A 21,694-nucleotide genomic window follows, 5' to 3' on the forward strand; every position below is an offset into this window, starting at 1 on the left:
TCATGTTTCTTTGAAGAAAAAAAAGTATTCACAGACTATTCCATGGGCCACTACTCTTCTATCCGATGAACAAAACTAAGGTGGCTTCTTAACGTCCAAAATGCATACTCTAAAAGGTAATAATCAATGTAACCTTATTATCGATGTTTATCATAATTGAATAAAAAAATAGAACGTAATAGCAGATAGATCAGATTTTGCGAGTTTCTATGCCCGTTGCAACGCAGGGCATTTGTACTAGTCTTTATCTTTATCTACTAATAAAGCACCAAGTGCTTCTGGTCGTATGTCGTCGACGTTTTTTGTAAAAAGGTCCCTACTGTTTTAGGTATTCAACCCGCAGTCCTATTTTAAGTGGCTCTCGAAGAAAACGTTTCGTTCTTAGTTGAGGAATATCCTTGATGATCAGCAAATACCGGTGAGCCTCAAATATCATTTCCCTTAATAAATATTATTTCTTTTCAATATTCCACTCAATTTTAATTATTATATCTGATATGTATTTGTAAGATGTGGTAGGTATATGAATATTATGACATCCAGCAGCAAGTAATTATAATGGGTGCGCTCATCCAAAAACATTGTAAGGGCATCTACAAAAGTCCCTACTGTTTCAGGTATTCAATCCGCAGTCCTATTTTAAGTGGTTCTCGAAGAAAACGTTTCGTTCTTACAGAAAAGACCCTATGCTTTTGAGTATTCAACCCGCTGTCCTTTTTAGGTGGCTAAATTCAGATACAACGAGCTTTGCAACTGCACTTCAATTAAATTGTCCCACCTCGCTGATATACATATATTCTCACCAATTTATATGTGTACGAGAGCTGCCATGAGAATCAACAAGCTACATTAGAAATCAAAACAAGCAGAGAAAGGGAACGGAAGGAATCGCCAAAGCGTGAAGGAGCGAAGAAAATGGAACAGAGTCCACCGAGCGAACACCACCACCGGCGCCCTCGCTCGACGGAGGACACGCGATTTCCAAAAAGTGGGAGCAGAGAAGGCCGAGTCGAGGCGGCTGGGCTGACTGACACAGCAGGTAGGCCGCGGCTGGACGAGGCGCGCCCTGGCCTCCTCGCAAGCTGCGAGCAAAAGAAACAGCGGGGTTAGAAATAAACCACATAGCAGGCTGTCTGTTAGGCCAGCCGTAAAATGCTCTAACTCCCCCCACGTCACTTTTTTCCTACGTGTCCTTTGTTACATAGGACTGACTAGATGCTGTTGTACATGCCCTTACAATATTTTTGAATGAGCGCACCCATTATAATTACTTGCTGCTGGATGTCATAATATTCATGTAGCTACCACATCTTACAAATACATATCAGATATAATAATTAAAACTGAGTGGAATATTGAAAAGAAATAATCTATACCTCTATACCTACTAATAAAGTAAGGTGCGTTTATCCAAAATTTTCATCCGTTCACCCATATTATATTTTTTGAGAATTTTGAAAATCCGAGGTGGTACTAATTTTCTTGTTCTATGAAAACGAAAAATATTCACGTACAGGGCCAGGTAGTTGCTCCGCGCTACTGTTATGGGCCATCAGGCACGCAAGTGGGCCTACTACAGCAAAACAAGGAAAAAATTAGCTGGCAAGGTGAAGAATCGAACTCAGGACCTTGTGTACTAGCAGTAGCTGCAGCTGCCAACTAGGCCAAGCATCTATTCAAGTTTACATTGGAAAACTTTGGAAAAATATATTACAGATGAAGGACGCACAGGTTCCATAGTTTAATAATCCCACCTTGACTTCTTACATTAAATTCTACCAATTCTTATACGTTCGCGAGTAGCCTGCCAACAAGAGAACTCAGGAATTAACCAGGACGGAGGAGGTGCCTCTCTGTGAATGACATTACATACAGGAATTGTGGGCAGCCTTTAATCATGAGCATGCATGGATATTAATTGAGATAATTTATGAGATTAAAAGAGGCTATAGGAGGCTGCATGACACTAAACGTGGATTAAAGGTGAGTCAATTGTGGGCTGAATAAGGAATAAGGGTGCGAAACAAGAGTATAACTTGTGAGCATGCATGGATATTAATCGGAACAATTTGTGGGATTAAATGAGGCTATATGAGGGCATACACCCTGCTGTATGCATTTGACATTTAAACGGGATTGTATCCTGCCTTTGCGTACCCCCCGTTGAAGCTATTTTCAGATAATGCATTGTTTTTGGTGTGCTAAATTTCTTCCGGGACCGTAAATCTTAAGTGCATGGACTGAATTGTTTGTGTACCAACACCTATAATATTAACCCCTCCTCGTGCGCCCATGTCCAAACTCCTCCCTCACATGGTCTCCTTTAGCCGCGACGGCGATGCCCATAACATTAGCAACCTGAATTGGTGCTTGGCTTGCCATCGGGTGGGTTCTCAACATGGTGTTGGAGGAACGTCAGACTATCATTCTCTAGCAAGTGCTATCATGTTCCATGAGTCCCATCTCCAAGAACACATTGATGACGCATTTTTGTCGCTAGCGACTCTTCTCCTACGATCCAGTTTGTTACTCAGGCAATCCTAATTCATGACAGCTAGCATTTACTTACTCCATAGCACAACATGTGTGATTTTACACGGTTCCAATTTTTTAAAACATAGTCATAATCCTTCCGTTGCAACGCACGGACATATGTGCTAGTTACGTACTAATAAACCACTTTCTTCTGGTCATCCGTCATCATGACACTTTTGCAAAAAGGTCCTCTTGTTTTCTGGAAATTGCACCCGCAGTCCCTCTTTAAGTGATTATATCTGGGAAACGATTCAGTTTTACAAATAAGCCCTTGGATCTGAAAGAATTCCGCCCGGCTCCGGGGCGCCCCGCCCGTTGCCTCCGCCGCCCGACAGCCCCGAGGACCGCCCCGTGCCGCTGCCACTGCACCAGCCGCCGCTGTTGAAATATGAGATGGGCCTAGAGCCCATATGACAATTTCAGATTTAATCTCTAAGGGCCCATGTAGGTGGCATGACAAGGTGGTGGGAAGTTTAGTCCCACCCCGGAAGTGGAAGGAGAGTTGGAGTGGTTTATAAGGGATTCTCTACCTCATGCTATTGGAGTTTGAGAAGAGATGAGGCCCTCGCACACTCCTCCTCCTCCGCTCGCCTCGCCACGACGCGCCGCGCCGGATTGCGGGTTGCGGGTTGCAGGATTGAGCCGAGCCGAGCTCACTCCTATGCGCTTCTTTTTGCCGGTCAGGAACGGAGAGTCTTTGACAGGTAGGGACGATCTGAGATGTTAGATCATGGGCTACCGACTTGGATGTGGGTTCAGCCCACGTCTCTCCACACGCGGCCGCACATATATATGTGGGGCGCTGCCAACCCTAGCCGCAGGGAAACAGAACGCATCTCCACCTCCACGCCCATGTCGTTCCTCTGCTGCTGCTGCCGCCGGCGACTCCATCCTGTTCACCATGTACACGGTAGACGGGAGAGGGGCGATTAGGTTTTTGGGCAGTGACTACGCGACTGCTCGCTTCTGTTCATCTACGTCCACACCACCTTCGTCATCACCATGTCGACCGACGCCGATCATGCCGCCGTTGAGAAGGCCGAGGCCGACAAGAAGGCTGCCGAGGATGCCGCGGCTGCTGCCACCGTCACCGCCGCCGCATGGCCGATTGGAGGGTACACATCGCCTAGAGGGGGGTGAATAGGCGCTTTAAAATAATTACGGTTTAGGCTTGAACAAATGCGGAATAAACCTAGCGGTTAATTTGACAAGCACAAAACCTACAACAACTAGGCTCACCTATGTGCACCAACAACTTATGCTAAGCAAGATAAACAACTAAGTGATAGCAAGATATATGACAAGAAACAATATGGCTATCACAAAGTAAAGTACACAAGTAAAGGGCTCGGGTAAGAGATAACCGAGGCACGCGGAGATGACGATGTATCCCGAAGTTCACACCCTTGCGGATGCTAATATCCGTTTGGAGCGGTGTGGAGGCACAATGCTCCCCAAGAAGCCACTAGGGCCACCGTAATCTCCTCACGCCCTCGCACAATGCAAGATGCCGTGATTTCACTAAGGGACCCTTGAGGGCGGTCACCGAACTCGTACAAATGGCAACCCTTGGGGGCGGTCACCGAACCCGTACACTTTGGCAACCCTTGGGGGCGGTCACCGGTACCCGTCAAATTGCTCGGGGCGATCTCCACAACCTAGTTGGAAACCCCGACGCTTGCCCGGAGCTTTGCACCACAATGATTGAGCTCCGAACACCACCAACCGTCTAGGGCGCCCAAGCACCCAAGAGGAACAAGCTCAAGGGTACCAAGCACCCAAGAGTAATAAGCTTCTCAACTTGAAACTTCCACGTATCACCGTGGAGAACTCAAACCGATGCACCAAATGCAATGGCAAGGGCACACGGAGTGCCCAAGTCCTTCTCTCTCAAATCCCACCGAAGCAACTAATGCTAGGGAGGAAAATGAGAGGAAGAACAAGAAGGAGAACACCAAGAACTCCAAGATCTAGATCCAAGGGGTTCCCCTCACATAGAGGAGAAAGTGATTAGTGGAAATGTGGATCTAGATCTCCTCTCTCTTTTCCCTCAAAAACTAGCAAGAATCCATGGAGGGATTGAGAGTTAGCAAGCTCGAAGAAGGTCAACAATGGGGGAAGAACACGAGCTCAAAGGATAAGGTTCATTGGGGAAGAAGACCCCCTTTTATAGGAGGGGGAAAATCCAACTGTTACCCCCATATCAGCCCCGCAGAGAGCGGTACTACCGCTTGACTACCGCGGTACTACCGCTTGGCCAGCGGTACTACCGCTCCCCTTCGCGGTACTGCCGCTGGGCCCAGAGTGGTACTACCGTGGTGGTCAGGACGGTACTACCGCACACGAGCGGTACTACCACCTCCACTGCCGCGGCTAGCACCGTAAAACCCGACACGAAAAAGACCCCTCAAATCAAGGCGGTACTAGCACGAAGCCGCAACGGTACTACAGCTGGGGGCTACCAGCGGTACTACCGCTGTGGAGCAGTACTGCCGCTTGTAGCACCCAAGCGTTACTACCGCTGGGACCAACCAGAACTGCCACAACTTCTTCATATGATCTCCGAATTGAGCAAACTCAAGCTTGTTGGAAACAAGACGACGAGTAGCATCAAAACATCGACTGGTTATAGTAAGAAGAGGCAGGGGAGGTATGCCAACAAAAGAGGAGTGAAACCTCCAACCGAGAAGAACCGGCATAACCTCCAACATCAAAAACATCATTGAAGATGCGAGTGAACTCCATTTTCGATGAACTCGAGCTTGTCATCAAGATGACCATAAGCTCCAAAACTCACAAAGAGAAGAACCAAACAAGAACCAATAAAGATGATGCAAGGATGCAATGGTTTGAGCTCTCTATGAACGATACGATCAAGCTACTCATCGAGAGCCCCCCTTGATAGTACGACAATCGATCCTATAACCCGGTCTCCCAACTACCATCATGAGACTGGTAAAATAGAAAACCTATTAAGAGCAAACCTTTGCCTTGCACATGGTCCACTTGAGCTAGATGATGACGATCTTGACTCCCTCAAGATGAACCACCTTTCTCAATTGCGTTGGCTCGATGAAGACTAGTTGATTGCTCCCCCATACTCCACTATGGGTGAGTCACCCTTCCGCACATCTTCACAAGTCTGTTGTCACCACAATGGATGGCAAGCTTCAAGCATTTGATCTCTTCATGATGCTTTACTTGAACTTGCCCGCTTCACTTGAACTTGCACACCGCAACCTAACCCCACAAAGAACTCTCATGAAGACCATGGGTTAGTACACAAAGCGTAATTGACAATGCTTACCATACCATGGGATCGCTTGATCCCTCGGTACTGTTGGGGAACGTAGTAATAATTCAAAATTTTCCTACGTGTCACCAAGATCAATCTAGGAGATTCTAGCAACGAGAGAGGGAGTGTATCTTCATACCCTTGAAGATCACAAAACGGAAGCGTTACAAGAACGCGGTTGATGGAGTCGTACTCGCGGCGATTCAAATCGTGGAAGATCCAATCCAAGTGCTGAACGGACGGCACCTCCGCGTTCAACACACGTACAGCCCGGGGACGTCTCCTCCTTCTTGATCCAGCAAGGGGAGAGGAGAAGTTGAAGGAGAGCTCCGTCAGCACAACGACGTGGTGGTGGTGGAGCTCGTGGTTCTCCGGCAGGGCTTCGCCAAGCACTATGGAGGAGGAGGAGGTGTAGGAGGAGGGAGGGCTGCGCCAGGGAAGAGGCCACTGCTGCCCTCCCACCCCTCCACTATATATAGGGGCAAGGCAAGAAGGTGGAGGCTTGCCTCCCAAGCCAGGAAGGCTTCCCTCCCAAGCCAAGAAGGTGGAAGCTTGCCTCCTAAGCCAAGGAGGCTTCCCTCCCAAGCCAAGGAGGCTTCTCTCCCAAGCCAAGAAGGTGGAAGCTTGCCTCCTAAGCCAAGGAGGCTTCCCTCCCAAGCCAAGAAGGTGGAAGCTTGCCTCCCAAGCCAAGGAGGCTTCCCTCCCAAGCCAAGAAGGTGGAAGCTTGCCGGGGCTCCCAAAACACCTTTCGGTCATGCTGGCCATAGCCTAGTACCCTCGGAACACTTCCGGAACTCCTTGTGACTTCCGGGATCTCATCCGGGACTTCGAACTACCTTCGGTAACCACATACTATTTCCCATAACAACTCTAGCGTCACCGAACCTTAAGTGTGTAGACCCTACGGGTTCGGGAACCATGCAGACATGACCGAGACACCTTTCCGGCCAATAACCAATAGCGGGATCTGGATACCCATATTGGCTCCCACATGTTCCACGATGATCTCATCGGATGAACCATGATGTCAAGGATTCAATCAATCCCGTATACAATTCTCTTCGTCTATCGGTACGATACTTGCCCGAGATTCGATCGTCGGTATCCCGATACCTTGTTCAATCTCATTACCGGCAAGTCTCTTTTACTCGTTCCCGTAATACATCATCCCGTGAACAACTTCTTGATCACATTGAGCTCATTATGATGATGCTTACCGAGTGGGCCCAGAGATACCTCTCCGTCATACGGAGTGACAAATCCCAGTCTCGATCCGTGTCAACCCAACAGATACTTTCGGGGACACCCGTAGTATACCTTTATAGTCACCCAGTTACGTTGTGACGTTTGGCATACCCAAAGCATTCCTACGGCATCCGGGAGTTAAACGATCTCATGGTCTAAGGAAATGATACTTGACATTGGAATGGTCTAGCAAACGAACTACACGATCTTTGTGCTATGCTTAGGATTGGGTCTTGTCCATCACATCATTCTCCTAATGATGTGATCCCGTTATCAACGACATCCAGTGTCCATGGTCAGGAAACCGTAACCATCTGTTGATCAACGAGCTAGTCAACTAGAGGCTCACTAGGGACATGTTGTGGTCTATGTATTCACACATGTATTACGATTTCCGGATAACACAATTATAGCATGAATAATAGACAATTATCATGAACAGGGAAATATAATAATAATCATTTTATTATTGCCTCTAGGGCATATTTCCAACAGTCTCCCACTTGCACTAGAGTCAATAATCTAGTTACATTGTGATGAATCGAATACCCATAGAGTTCTGGTGTTGATCATGTTTTGCCCGCGGAAGAGGTTTACTCAACGGATCTGCGACATTCAAATCCGTGTGCACTTTACAAATTTCTATGTCTCCATCTTGAACATTTTCACGAATGGAGTTGAAGCGACGCTTGATGTGCCTAGTCTTCTTGTGAAACCTGGGCTCCTTGGCAAGGGCAATAGCTCCAGTGTTGTCACAGAAGAGAGTGATCGGCCCCGACGCATTGGGTATGACTCCTAGGTCGGTGATGAACTCCTTCATCCATATTGCTTCATGCACTGCCTCCGAGGCTGCCATGTACTCCGCTTCACATGTAGATCCCGCCACGACGCTTTGCTTGCAACTGCACCAGCTTACTGCCCCACCATTCAAAATATACACGTATCCGGTTTGTGACTTAGAGTCATCCAGATCTGTGTCGAAGCTAGCGTCGACGTAACCCTTTACGACGAGCTCTTCGTCACCTCCATAAATGAGAAACATATCCTTAGTCCTTTTCAGGCACTTCAGGATGTTCTTGACCGCTGTCCAGTGTTCCTTGCCGGGATTACATTGGTACCTACCTACCAAACTTACGGCAAGGTTTACATCAGGTCTGGTACACAGCATGGCACACATAATAGACCCTATGGCTGAGGCATAGGGGATGACACTCATCTCTTCTATATCTTTTGCCGTGGTCGGGCATTGAGCTGTGCTCAATCTCACACCTTGCAATACAGGCAAGAACCCTTTCTTGGACTGAACCATATTGAACTTCTTCAATATCTTATCAAGGTATGTGCCTTGCGAAAGACCTATGAGGCGTCTCGATCTATCTCTATAGATCTTGATGCCTAATATATAAGCAACTTCTCCAAGGTCCTTCATTGAAAAACACTTATTCAAGTAGGCCTTAATGCTGTCCAAAAGTTCTATATCATTTCCCATCAAAGTATGTCATCTACATATAATATGAGAAATGCTACAGAGATCCCACTCACTTTCTTGTAAACACAAGCTTCTCCATAAGTCTGTGTAAACCCAAACGCTTTGATCATCTCATCAAAACGAATGTTCCAACTCCGAGATGCTTGCACCATCCCATAGATCGAGCGCTGGAGCTTGCATACCTTGTTAGCATTCTTAGGATCGACAAAACCTTCCGGCTGCATCATATACAATTCTTCCTTAAGAAAGCCGTTGAGGAATGCCGTTTTGACGTCCATTTTCCATATCTCATAATCATAGTATGCGGCAATTGCTAACAAGATTCGGACGGACTTCAGCTTTGCTACGGGTGAGAAAGTCTCATCGTAGTCAACCCCTTGAAATTGTCGATAACCCTTAGCGACAAGTCGAGCCTTATAGATGGTCACATTACCATCCGCGCCTGTCTTCTTCTTAAAGATCCATTTATTTTCTATGGCTCGCCGATCATCGGGCAAGTCAGTCAAAGTCCATACTTCCTTTTCATACATGGATCCTATCTCAGATTTCATGGCTTCTAGCCATTTGTCGGAATCTGGGCCCGCCATTGCTTCTTCATAGTTCGAAGGTTCACCGTTGTCTAAGAACATGATTTCCAAGACAGGATTGCCGTACCACTCTGGTACGGAACGTGTCCTTGTGGACCTTCGAAGTTCATTAGGAGTTTGATCCGAAGTACCTTGATCATCATCATTAACTTCCTCTCTAGCCTATGCAGGCATCACAGGAACATCTTCCTGAGCTGCGCTGCCTTCTGTTTCAAGAGGCGGTACTTCATCAAGCTCCACTTTCCTCCCACTTACTTCTTTCGAGAGAAACTCTTTCTCCAGAAAGGACCCGTTCTTGGCAACAAAGATCTTGCCTTCGGATCTGAGGTAGAAGGTATACCCAACTGTTTCAATGAGGTATCCTATGAAGACGCATTTTTCCGATTTGGGTTCGAGCTTTTCAGGTTGAAGTTTCTTGACATAAGCATCGCATCCCCAAACTTTTAGAAACGACAGCTTAGGTTTCTTCCCAAACCATAATTCATACGGTGTCATCTCAACGGATTTCGACGGAGCCCTATTTAAAGTGAATGCGGCTGTCTCTAGAGCGTATCCCCAAAATGATAGCGGTAAATCAGTGAGTGACATCATAGATCGCACCATATCTAATAGAGTGCGATTACGACGTTCGGACACACCGTTACGCTGAGGTGTTCCAGGCGGCGCGAGTTGTGAAACGATTCCACATTTCCTTAAGTGCGTACCAAATTCGTGACTTAAATATTCTCCCCCACGATCTGATCGTAAGAATTTTATCTTTCGGTCACGTTGATTCTCTACCTCATTCTGAAATTCCTTGAACTTTTCAAAGGTCTCAGACTTGTATTTCATCAAATAGACATACCCATATCTACTTAAGTCATCAGTGAGAGTGAGAACGTAACGATAGCCACCGCGAGCCTCAACGCTCATTGGAGCACACACATCAGTATGTATGATTTCCAATAAATTGGTTGCTCGCTCCATTGTTCCGGAGAATGGAGTCTTGGTCATCTTGCCCATGAGGCATGGTTCGCACGTGTCAAATGATTCGAAATCAAGAGACTCCAAAAGTCCTTCTGTATGGAGCTTCTTCATGCGTTTGACACCGATGTGACCAAGGCGGCAGTGCCACAAGTATGTGGGACTATCATTATCAACCATACATCTTTTGGTATTCACACTATGAATATGTGTAACATTTCGTTCGAGATTCAACAAGAATAAACCATTCACCAGCGGGGCATGACCATAAAACATATCTCTCATATAAATAGAACAACCATTATTCTCGGATTTAAATGAGTAGCCATCTCGCATTAAACAAGATCCTGATACAATGTTCATGCTCAAAGCTGGCACTAAATAACAATTATTAAGGTTTAAAACTAATCCCGTAGGTAAATGTAGAGGTAGCGTGCCGACGGCGATCACATCGACCTTGGAACCATTCCCGACGCGCATCGTCACCTCGTCCTTCGCCAGTCTCCGTTTATTCCGCAGCTCATGTTTTGAGTTACAAATATGAGCAACCGCACCGGTATCAAATACCCAGGAACTACTACGAGTACTGGTAAGGTACACACCAATTACATGTATATCACATATACCTTTAGTGTTGCCGGCCTTCTTGTCCGCTAAGTATTTGGGGCAGTTCCGCTTCCAGTGTCCCTTTCCCTTGCAATAAAAGCACTCAGTCTCAGGCTTGGGTCCATTCTTTGACTTCTTCCTGGTAGCTGGTTTACCGGACGCGGCAACTTCCTTGCCGTCCTTCTTGAAGTTCTTCTTACCCTTGCCTTTCTTGAACTTAGTGGTTTTATTCACCATCAACACTTGATGTTCCTTTTTGATTTCTACCTCTGCTGATTTCAGCATTGAATATACCTCAGGAATGGTCTTTTCCATCCCCTGCATATTGTAGTTCATCACAAAGCTCTTGTAGCTAGGTGGGAGCGACTGAAGGATTCTGTCAATGACCGCCTCGTCCGGGAGGTTAATGTCCAGCTGGGACAAGCGGTTGTGTAACCCAGACATCTTGAGTATGTGCTCACTGACAGAACTATTTTCCTCCATCTTACAACTGTAGAACTTGTCGGAGACTTCATATCTCTCGACCCGGGCATGTGCTTGGAAAATCAATTTCAGCTCTTCGAACATCTCATATGCTCCGTGCTTCTCAAAACGCTTTTGGAGCCCTGGTTCTAAGCTGTAAAGCATGCCGCACTGAACGAGGGAGTAATCATCAGCATGAGACTGCTAAGTGTTCATAACGTCTTGGTTCTCTAGGATGGGAGCTTCACCTAGTGGTGCTTCTAGGACATATGCTTTCTTGGCAGCTATGAGGATGATCCTCAGGTTCCGGACCCAGTCCGTATAGTTGCTGCCATCATCTTTCAGCTTGGTTTTCTCTAGGAACGCGTTGAAGTTGAGGTTGACATTAGCGTGGGCCATTTGATCTACAAGACATATTGTAAAGATTTTAGACTAAGTTCATGATAATTAAGTTCATCTAATCAAATTATTTAATGAACTCCCACTCAGATTAGACATCCCTCTAGTCATCTAAGTGATACATGATCCGAGTCAACTAGGCCGTGTCCGATCATCACGTGAGACGGACTAGTTATCATCGGTGAACATCTCCATGTTGATCGTATCTTCTATACGACTCATGTTCGACCTTTCGGTCTTCCGTGTTCCGAGGCCATGTCTGTACATGCTAGGCTCGTCAATCCAACCTAAGTGTATTGCGTGTGTAAATCTGGCTTACACCCGTTGTATGCGAACGTAAGAACCTATCACACCCGATCATCACGTGGTGCTTCGGAACGACGAACCTTAGCAACGGTGCACAGTTAGGGAGAACACATTCTTGATATTTTAACGAGGGATCATCTTATTTATGCTACCGCCGTTCTAAGCAAATAAGATGTAAAACATGATAAACATCACATGCAATCAAATAGTGACATGATATGGCCAATATCATTTCGCTCCTTTGATCTCCATCTTCGGGGCGCCATGATCATCGTCGTCACCGACATGACACCATGATCTCCATCATCATGATCTCCATCATCGTGTCTTCATGAAGTTGCCACGTCAACTATTACTTCTACTACTATGGCTAACGCTTTAGCAATAAAGTAAAGTAATTACATGACGTTTATGTTGACAAGCAGGTCATAAACAAATTAAGACAACTCCTATGGCTCCTGCCGGTTGTCATACTCATCGACATGCAAGTCGTGATTCCTATTACAATAACATGATCATCTCATACATCACATATATCATTCATCACAACCTTTGGCCATATCATATCACAAAGCACTTGCTGCAAAAACAAGTTAGACGTCCTCTAATTGTTGTTGCATGTTTTACGTGGCTGCTATGGGTTTGTAGCAATAACGTTTCTTGCCTACGCAAAAGCCACAACGGTGATATGCCAATTGCTATTTACCCTTCATAAGGACCCTCTTCATCGAATCCGATCCGACTAAAGTGGGAGAGACAGACACCCGCTAGCCACCTTATGCAACAAGTGCATGTCAGTCGGTGGAATCTGTCTCACGTAAGCGTACGTGTAAGGTCGGTCCGGGCCGCTTCATCCCACGATGCCGCCGAATCAAGATAAGACTAGTAACGGCAAGCAAATTGAACAAATCATCGCCCACAACTACTTGTGTTCTACTCGTGCATAGAATCTACGCATAGACCTAGCTCATGATGCCACTGTTGGGGAACGTAGTAATAATTCAAAATTTTCCTACGTGTCACCAAGATCAATCTAGGAGATTCTAGCAACGAGAGAGGGAGTGTATCTTCATACCCTTGAAGATCACAAAACGGAAGCGTTACAAGAACGCGGTTGATGGAGTCGTACTCGCGGTGATTCAAATCGTGGAAGATCCGATCCAAGTGCCGAACGGACGGCACCTCCGCGTTCAACACACGTACAGCCCGGGGACGTCTCCTCCTTCTTGATCCAGCAAGGGGAGAGGAGAAGTTGAAGGAGAGCTCCGTCAGCACAATGACGTGGTGGTGGTGGAGCTCGTGGTTCTCCGGCAGGGCTTCGCCAAGCACTATGGAGGAGGAGGAGGTGTAGGAGGAGGGAGGACTGCGCCAGGGAAGAGGCCACTGCTGCCCTCCCACCCCTCCACTATATATAGGGGCAAGGCAAGAAGGTGGAGGCTTGCCTCCCAAGCCAGGAAGGCTTCCCTCCCAAGCCAAGAAGGTGGAAGCTTGCCTCCTAAGCCAAGGAGGCTTCCCTCCCAAGCCAAGAAGGTGGAAGCTTGCCTCCCAAGCCAAGGAGGCTTCTCTCCCAAGCCAAGAAGGTGGAAGCTTGCCTCCTAAGCCAAGGAGGCTTCCCTCCCAAGCCAAGAAGGTGGAAGCTTGCCTCCCAAGCCAAGGAGGCTTCCCTCCCAAGCCAAGAAGGTGGAAGCTTGCCGGGGCTCCCAAAACACCTTTCGGTCATGCTGGCCATAGCCTAGTACCCTCGGAACACTTCCGGAACTCCTTGTGACTTCCGGGATCTCATCCGGGACTTCGAACTACCTTCGGTAACCACATACTATTTCCCATAACAACTCTAGCGTCACCGAACCTTAAGTGTGTAGACCCTACGGGTTCGGGAACCATGCAGACATGACCGAGACACCTTTCCGGCCAATAACCAATAGCGGGATCTGGATACCCATATTGGCTCCCACATGTTCCACGATGATCTCATCGGATGAACCATGATGTCAAGGATTCAATCAATCCCGTATACAATTCTCTTCGTCTATCGGTACGATACTTGCCCGAGATTCGATCATTGGTATCCCGATACCTTGTTCAATCTCGTTACCGGCAAGTCTCTTTTACTTGTTCCCGTAACACATCATCCCGTGAACAACTTCTTGATCACATCGAGATCATTATGATGATGCTTACCGAGTGGGCCCAGAGATACCTCTCCGTCATACGGAGTGACAAATCCCAGTCTCGATCCGTGTCAACCCAACAGATACTTTCGGGGACACCCGTAGTATACCTTTATAGTCACCCAGTTACGTTGTGACGTTTGGCATACCCAAAGCATTCCTATGGCATCCGGGAGTTACACGATCTCATGGTCTAAGGAAATGATACTTGACATTGGAAAGCTCTAGCAAACAAACTACACGATCTTTGTGCTATGCTTAGGATTGGGTCTTGTCCATCACATCATTCTCCTAATGATGTGATCCCGTTATCAACGACATCCAGTGTCCATGGTCAGGAAACCGTAACCATCTATTGATCAACGAGCTAGTCAACTAGAGGCTCACTAGGGACATGTTGTGGTCTATGTATTCACACATGTATTACGATTTCCGGATAACACAATTATAGCATGAATAATAGACAATTATCATGAACAAGGAAATATAATAATAATCATTTTATTATTGCCTCTAGGGCATATTTCCAACAGGTACATCTTGTGTGCTTTGTGTGTTGATCAACTTGATTCACTCTTGACTTAGTCTTGATCAACCTTGACTCTTTCCAACTCTCTTCATTTGGATGATGTCTTGAAGGTAAACATGAATGATCACACAATCTTCTTCTTCAAGACATGCTTGCAATAAGCTCAACTCTCACATGACCAATCTTTGGATAATTCCTTAATAACACCTTGATCACCACATAAACTCCTTGAAACCAACACATGGACCTCAAGAAATGCCTATGGACAAATCCTTCAAATATAATTCAAGGCAACCATTAGTTCATAGAGATTGTCATTAATTACCAAAACCAAACATGGGGGCACCGCATGTTCTTTCAACATGCTCTATTAGATCGTAATCAGTGTGTTACCAATGCTGTCCATGTCTTGCTCATGATTTATTCATGGATTAATTTAATCGAAAAACTGCCTATTTATTCATCAATCCAAAAACCTAATGTGTGTAGGAGTTTTTCGAATTCTGGTTTTGCTGTTGCACTGAAACCGTCCCCGTTTACGGGGACGTACTTTAAGCGTTGGCAGACTAAAACCACCTTATGGCTCACGACCATGAATGTGTTCTGGGTCGCCGGTGTGACTCCCAAAGGAACGATCGCTCCTGAACAGGAGAAGACGTTCAAGGAGGCCACTGTCGTGTTCCTCGGGGCAGTTCTGAGCGTGATTGGAGATAAGCTGGTTGATGCATATTTGCATATGCGGTGTGCCAAGGACTTGTGGGAGGCGCTCGAATCTAAGTTCGGGGCTGCCGATGCAGGGAGCGAGATGTATATTATAGAGTAGTTCCACGATTACAAGATGGTTGAAAACCGTCCTGTATTGGAGCAGGCTCATGAGATAATATGCGTTGTTAAGGAGCTTGAGCTTCTTAAGTGCGAGTTACCGGGCAAGTTTGTCGCGGGCTGCATAATCGCTAAGCTCCCCAATTCCTGGAGGAACTTTGCCACCACTCTGAAACATCAGAGGCGTGAATTCTCTGTGGAGGATGTCATTGGCCATCTGAGTGTTGAGCAGAATTCAAGGGCAAAGGACTCGCACGGAAAAGGGGTCGAAGGAACTTCTGTGGCCAATATGGTACATCAGAAGAACTCCAATTCCCACAAGCCCAAGGGAAAGAACGGTGTCCAACAGAATGCCGACTTTAAGAAGAAGGGTAAGAAGACCTTCACGAAGAACAAGAAGGATGAGGGCTGTTTTACTTGTGGTTCGGTTGAACATTGGGCCAACAAGTGCCCAAACAAGTACAAGAAGCCAGGGTAGGACTCCAAGTCTGTCAATATGATTGTGAGCAACAATGAGAGTGGTGCATCTGGGTACGGTAATTTATTTGCTGTATTTTCAGTTTGGCCTTCCACCGATTGGTGGGTCGACACAGGTGCAGGTGTTCATGTGTGTGCTGACATTTCATTGTTTTTTTCTTACCAGGCCACAGCTCACGGGTCCGTACTGATGGGGAATGGCGTGAGTGCTTCTGTTCTTGGTGTTGGCACGGTCGATCTGAAGTTTACTTTGGGAAGGATCGTGCAGCTGAAGAACGTGCAGCATGTCCCCGCCATCAAGAAGAACCTCGTTAGTGGCTCCCTTCTATGTAGAGAAGGGTTTAAGTTGGTATTCGAGTCTAATAAATTAGTTGTTACGAAATATGGACTATTTTTTGGAAAAGGGTTATGAATGCGGAGGCATGTTCCGCCTTTCTCTTGCAAATCTATGTAATAAAGTCATGAACAATATTCATTTGAGTGTTAATGAATCTGAAGTCTGGCATTCACGTCTTTGTCACATTAGTTTCGGCGTTATGACGCGGCTAGCAAAATCGAATTTAATCCCAAGTTTCACTTTAGCCAAAGGTTCTAAGTGCCATTCGTGTGTGCAATCTAAGCAACCTCGCAAGCCTCACAAGGCAGCAGAGGAGAGACACTTGGCGCCACTTGAACTCATACATTCTGATCTTTGTGAGATGAATGGTGTGTTGACTAAAGATGGAAAGAAATATTTCATGACTTTGATAGATGATTCCACTAGGTATTGCTATGTGTATCTATTAAATACAAAAGATGAGGCTCTACACTACTTTAAAATCTATAAGGCAGAAGTTGAGAATCAACTCGAAAAGAAAATTAAACGAGTCCGGTCAGATCGTGGTGGAGAGTACTTCTCGAAAGAATTTGATGCCTTTTGTGCGGAACACGATATTATTCATGAGAGGACGCCTCCCTACTCACCCCAGTCAAACGGGGTTGCCGAGCGGAAAAATCGTACTCTAACTGATTTGGTTAACACCATGTTAGATACGTCGGGTTTATCCAAGGCATGGTGGGGGGAGGCTATAATGACATCATGTCATGTCCTGAATAAAGTTCCAACAAAGGATAACGATATCACTCCTTATGAGAAGTGGACCAAGAGAAGGACAACACTCTCGTACTTACGTACTTGGGGCTGCTTGGCGAAAGTTAATGTGCCGATCCCCAAAAAGCATAAGCTTGGACCAAAGACTGTGGACTGTGTTAATTTGGGTTGTGCTATGAATAGTGTTGGCTATAGATTTCTAGTAGTGAAATATGAGGTACCTGACATGAAGGTCGGTACAATTATGGAGTCTAAGGATGCTACATTCTTTGAGCACATTTTCTGTTGGGTTTCATAGTAATTTCAAAAAATTTCCTACGCACACGCAAGATCATGTGATGCATAGCAACGAGAGGGGAGAGTGTTGTCTACGTACCCAACGCAGACCGACTGCGGAAGTGCTGACACGACGTAGAGGAAGTAGTCGTACGTCTTCACGATCCAACCGATCAAGCACCGAAACTACGGCACCTCCGAGTTCGAGCACACGTTCAGCTCGATGACGATCCCCGGACTCCGATCCAGCAAAGTGTCGGGGAAGAGTTCCGTCAGCACGACGGCGTGGTGACGATCTTGATGAACTACAGCAGCAGGGCTTCGCCTAAACTCTGCTACAGTATTATCGAGGAATATGGTGGCAGGGGGCACCGCACACGGCTAAGGAATAGATCACGTGGATCAACTTGTGTGTTTCTGGGGTGCCTCTGCCTCAGTATATAAAGGAGCCAAGGGGGAGGGGGGCGCCGGCCAGGAGAGGGCGCAGGAGGAGTCCTACTCCTTCCGGGAGTAGGACCCCCCCCCAATCCTATTCCAACTAGGATTCCCAAGGGGGGAAAGAGAAAGAGGGGGGCCGGCCACCTTCTCCTAGTCCTAATAGGACTAGGGGAGGGGGGAGGTGCGCAGCCACCTTGGGCTGCCCCTTTCTCCTTTCCACTAAGGCCCATGAAGGCCCATATGGATCCCGGGGGGTTCCGATAACCTCCCGGTAACCCGGTAAAATCCCGATTTCACCCGAAACACTTCCGATATCCAAATATAGGCTTCCAATATATCAATCTTTACGTCTCGACCATTTCGAGACTCCTCGTCATGTCCGTGATCACATCCGGGACTCCGAACAACCTTCGGTACATCAAAATGCATAAACTCATAATATAACTGTCATCGTAACCTTAAGCGTGCGGACCCTACGGGTTCGAGAACAATGTAGACATGACCGAGACACGTCTCCGGTCAATAACCAATAGCGGGACCTGGATGCCCATATTGGTTCCTACATATTCTACGAAGATCTTTATCGGTCAGACCGCATAACAACATACGTTGTTCCATTTGTCATCGGTATGTTACTTGCCCGAGATTCGATCGTCGGTATCCAATACCTAGTTCAATCTCGTTACCGGCAAGTCTCTTTACTCGTTCCATAATACATCATCTCACAACTAACATATTAGTTGTAATGCTTGCAAGGCTTATGTGATGTGTATTACCGAGAGGGCCCAGAGATACCTCTCCGACAATCGGAGTGACAAATCCTAATCTCGAAATACGCCAACCCAACATCTACCTTTGGAGACACCTGTAATGCTCCTTTATAATCACCCAGTTACGTTGTGACGTTTGGTAGCACCCAAAGTGTTCCTCCGGTAAACGGGAGTTGCATAATCTCATAGTCATAGGAACATGTATAAGTCATGAAGAAAGCAATAGCAACATACTAAACGATCGGGTGCTAAGCTAATGGAATGGGTCATGTCAATCAGATCATTCAACTAATGATGTGACCTCGTTAATCAAATAACAACTCATTGTTCATGGTTAGGAAACATAACCATCTTTGATTAACGAGCTAGTCAAGTAGAGGCATACTAGTGACACTTTGTTTGTCTATGTATTCACACATGTATTATGATTCCGGTTAATACAATTCTAGCATGAATAATAAACATTTATCATGATTATAAGGAAATAAATAATAACTTTATTATTGCCTCTAGGGCATATTTCCTTCAGTCTCCCACTTGCACTAGAGTCAATAATCTAGATTACACTTTAATGATTCTAACACCCATGGAGCCTTGGTGCTGATCATGTTTTGCTCGTGGAAGCGGCTTAGTCAACGGGTCTGCCACATTCAGATCCGTATGTATCTTGCAAATCTCTATGTCTCCCACCTGGACTAGATCCCGGATGGAGTTGAAGCGTCTCTTGATGTGTTTGGTCCTTTTGTGAAATCTGGATTCCTTTGCCAAGGCAATTGCACCAGTATTGTCATAAAAGATTTTCATTGGACCCGATGCATTAGGTATGACACCTAGATCGGATATGAACTCCTTCATCCAGACTCCTTCGTTCACTGCTTCCGAAGCAGCTATGTACTCCGCTTCACATGTAGATCCCGCTACGACGCTTTGTTTAGAACTGCACCAACTGACAGCTCCACTGTTTAATGTATACACGTATCCGGTTTGCGATTTAGAATCGTCCGGATCAGTGTCAAAGCTTGCATCAACGTAACCTTTTACGGTGAGCTCTTTGTCACCTCCATATACGAGAAACATATCCTTAGTCCTTTTCAGGTATTTCAGGATGTTCTTGACCGCTGTCCAGTGATCCACTCCTGGATTACTTTGGTACCTCCCTGCTAAACTTATAGCAAGGCACACATCAGGTCTGGTACACAGCATTGCATACATGATAGATCCTATGGCTGATGCATAGGGAACATCTTTCATATTCTCTCTATCTTCTGCAGTGGTCGGGCATTGAGTCTTACTCAACTTCACACCTTGTAACACAGGCAAGAACCCTTTCTTTGCTTGATCCATTTTGAACTTGTTCAAAATTTTGTCAAGGTATGTGCTTTGTGAAAGTCCAATTAAGCGTCTTGATCTATCTCTATAGATCTTAATGCCTAATATGTAAGCAGCTTCACCGAGGTCTTTCATTGAAAATTTTTTATTCAAGTATCCCTTTATGCTATCCAGAAATTCTATATCATTTCCAATCAGCAATATGTCATCCACATATAATATCAAAAATGCTACAGAGCTCCCACTCACTTTCTTGTAAATACAGGCTTCTCCGAAAGACTGTATAAAACCAAATGCTTTGATCATACTATCAAAACGTTTATTCCAACTCCAAGAGGCTTGCACCAGTCCATAAATGGATCGCTGGAGCTTGCACATTTTGTTAGCTCCCTTTGGATCGACAAAACCTTCCGGTTGCATCATATACAACTCTTCTTCCAGAAATCCATTTAGGAATGCAGTTTTGACATCCATCTGCCAAATTTCATAATCATAAAATGCGGCAATCGCTAACATGATTCGGACGGACATAAGCATCGCCACGGGTGAGAAGGTCTCATCGTAGTCAATCCCTTGAACTTGCTGAAAACCTTTTGCGACAAGTCGAGCTTTGTAGACAGTAACATTACCATCAGCGTCAGTCTTCTTCTTAAAGATCCATTTATTCTCAATTGCTTGCCGATCATCGGGCAAGTCAACCAAAGTCCATACTTTGTTCTCATACATGGATCCCATCTCAGATTTCATGGCTTCAAGCCACTTTGCGGAATCTGGGCTCACCATCGCTTCTTCATAGTTCGTAGGTTCATCATGATCTAGTAGCATGACTTCCAGAACAGGATTACCATACCACTCTGGTGCGGATCTTACTCTGGTTGATCTACGAGGTTCAGTAGTATCTTGGTCTGAAGTTTCATGATCATTATCATTGGCTTCCTCACTAACTGGTGTAGGAGTCACTGAAACAGTTTTCTGTGATGAACTACTTTCCAGTAAGGGGGCAGGTACAGTTACCTCGTCAAGTTCTACTTTCCTCCCACTCACTTCTTTCGAGAGAAACTCCTTCTCTAGAAAGGATCCATTCTTAGCAACGAATGTCTTGCCTTCAGATCTGTGATAGAAGGTGTACCCAACAGTTTCCTTTGGGTATCCTATGAAGACACATTTCTCCGATTTGGGTTCGAGCTTATCAGGTTGAAGCTTTTTCACATAAGCATCGCAGCCCCAAACTTTAAGAAACGACAACTTTGGTTTCTTGCCAAACCACAGTTCATAAGGCGTCGTCTCAACGGATTTTGATGGTGCCCTATTTAACGTGAATGCAGCCGTCTCTAGAGCATAACCCCAAAACGATAGCGGTAAATCAGTAAGAGACATCATAGATCGCACCATATCTAGTAAAGTACGATTACGACGTTCGGACACACCATTACGCTGTGGTGTTCCGGGTGGCGTGAGTTGCGAAACTATTCCACAGTTTTTCAAATGTACACCAAACTCGTAACTCAAATATTCTCCTCCACGATCAGATCGTAGAAACTTTATTTTCTTGTTACGATGATTTTCAACTTCACTCTGAAATTCTTTGAACTTTTCAAATGTTTCAGACTTATGTTTCATTAAGTAGATATATCCATATCTGCTTAAATCATCTGTGAAGGTGAGAAAATAACGATATCCGCCACGAGCCTCAATATTCATCGGACCACATACATCGGTATGTATGATTTTCAACAAATCTGTTGCTCTCTCCATAGTACCGGAGAACGGTGTTTTAGTCATCTTGCCCATGAGGCACGGTTCGCAAGTACCAAGTGATTCATAATCAAGTGGTTCCAAAAGTCCATCAGTATGGAGTTTCTTCATGCGCTTTACACCGATATGACCTAAACGACAGTGCCACAA

At 45.8% G+C, this 21,694-nt stretch overlaps 1 long non-coding RNA gene across 2 annotated transcripts; it reads right to left on the reverse strand.

Annotated features, from left to right (window-relative positions):
• Positions 1 to 746: 746 nt before the first annotated feature.
• On the reverse strand, positions 747 to 6,260 carry LOC147967953 (uncharacterized). 2 transcript variants are annotated; one of them, XR_015603921.1, is made up of 2 exons: positions 5,520 to 6,260; positions 747 to 1,082 (listed from the first exon to the last, which is right to left on the reverse strand). It is a non-coding gene; the product is annotated as an uncharacterized LOC147967953 (long non-coding RNA). The 2 variants fall into 2 exon arrangements; XR_015603920.1 differs by having other exon boundaries at positions 1,515 to 6,260.
• Between the last annotated feature and the right edge of the window lie 15,434 nt (positions 6,261 to 21,694).

Source organism: Triticum urartu, chromosome 5A (assembly GCF_056163025.1).
Source record: "Triticum urartu cultivar PI428250 chromosome 5A, HENAU_Tu73, whole genome shotgun sequence".
Taxonomy (NCBI): Eukaryota; Viridiplantae; Streptophyta; class Magnoliopsida; order Poales; family Poaceae; genus Triticum; species Triticum urartu.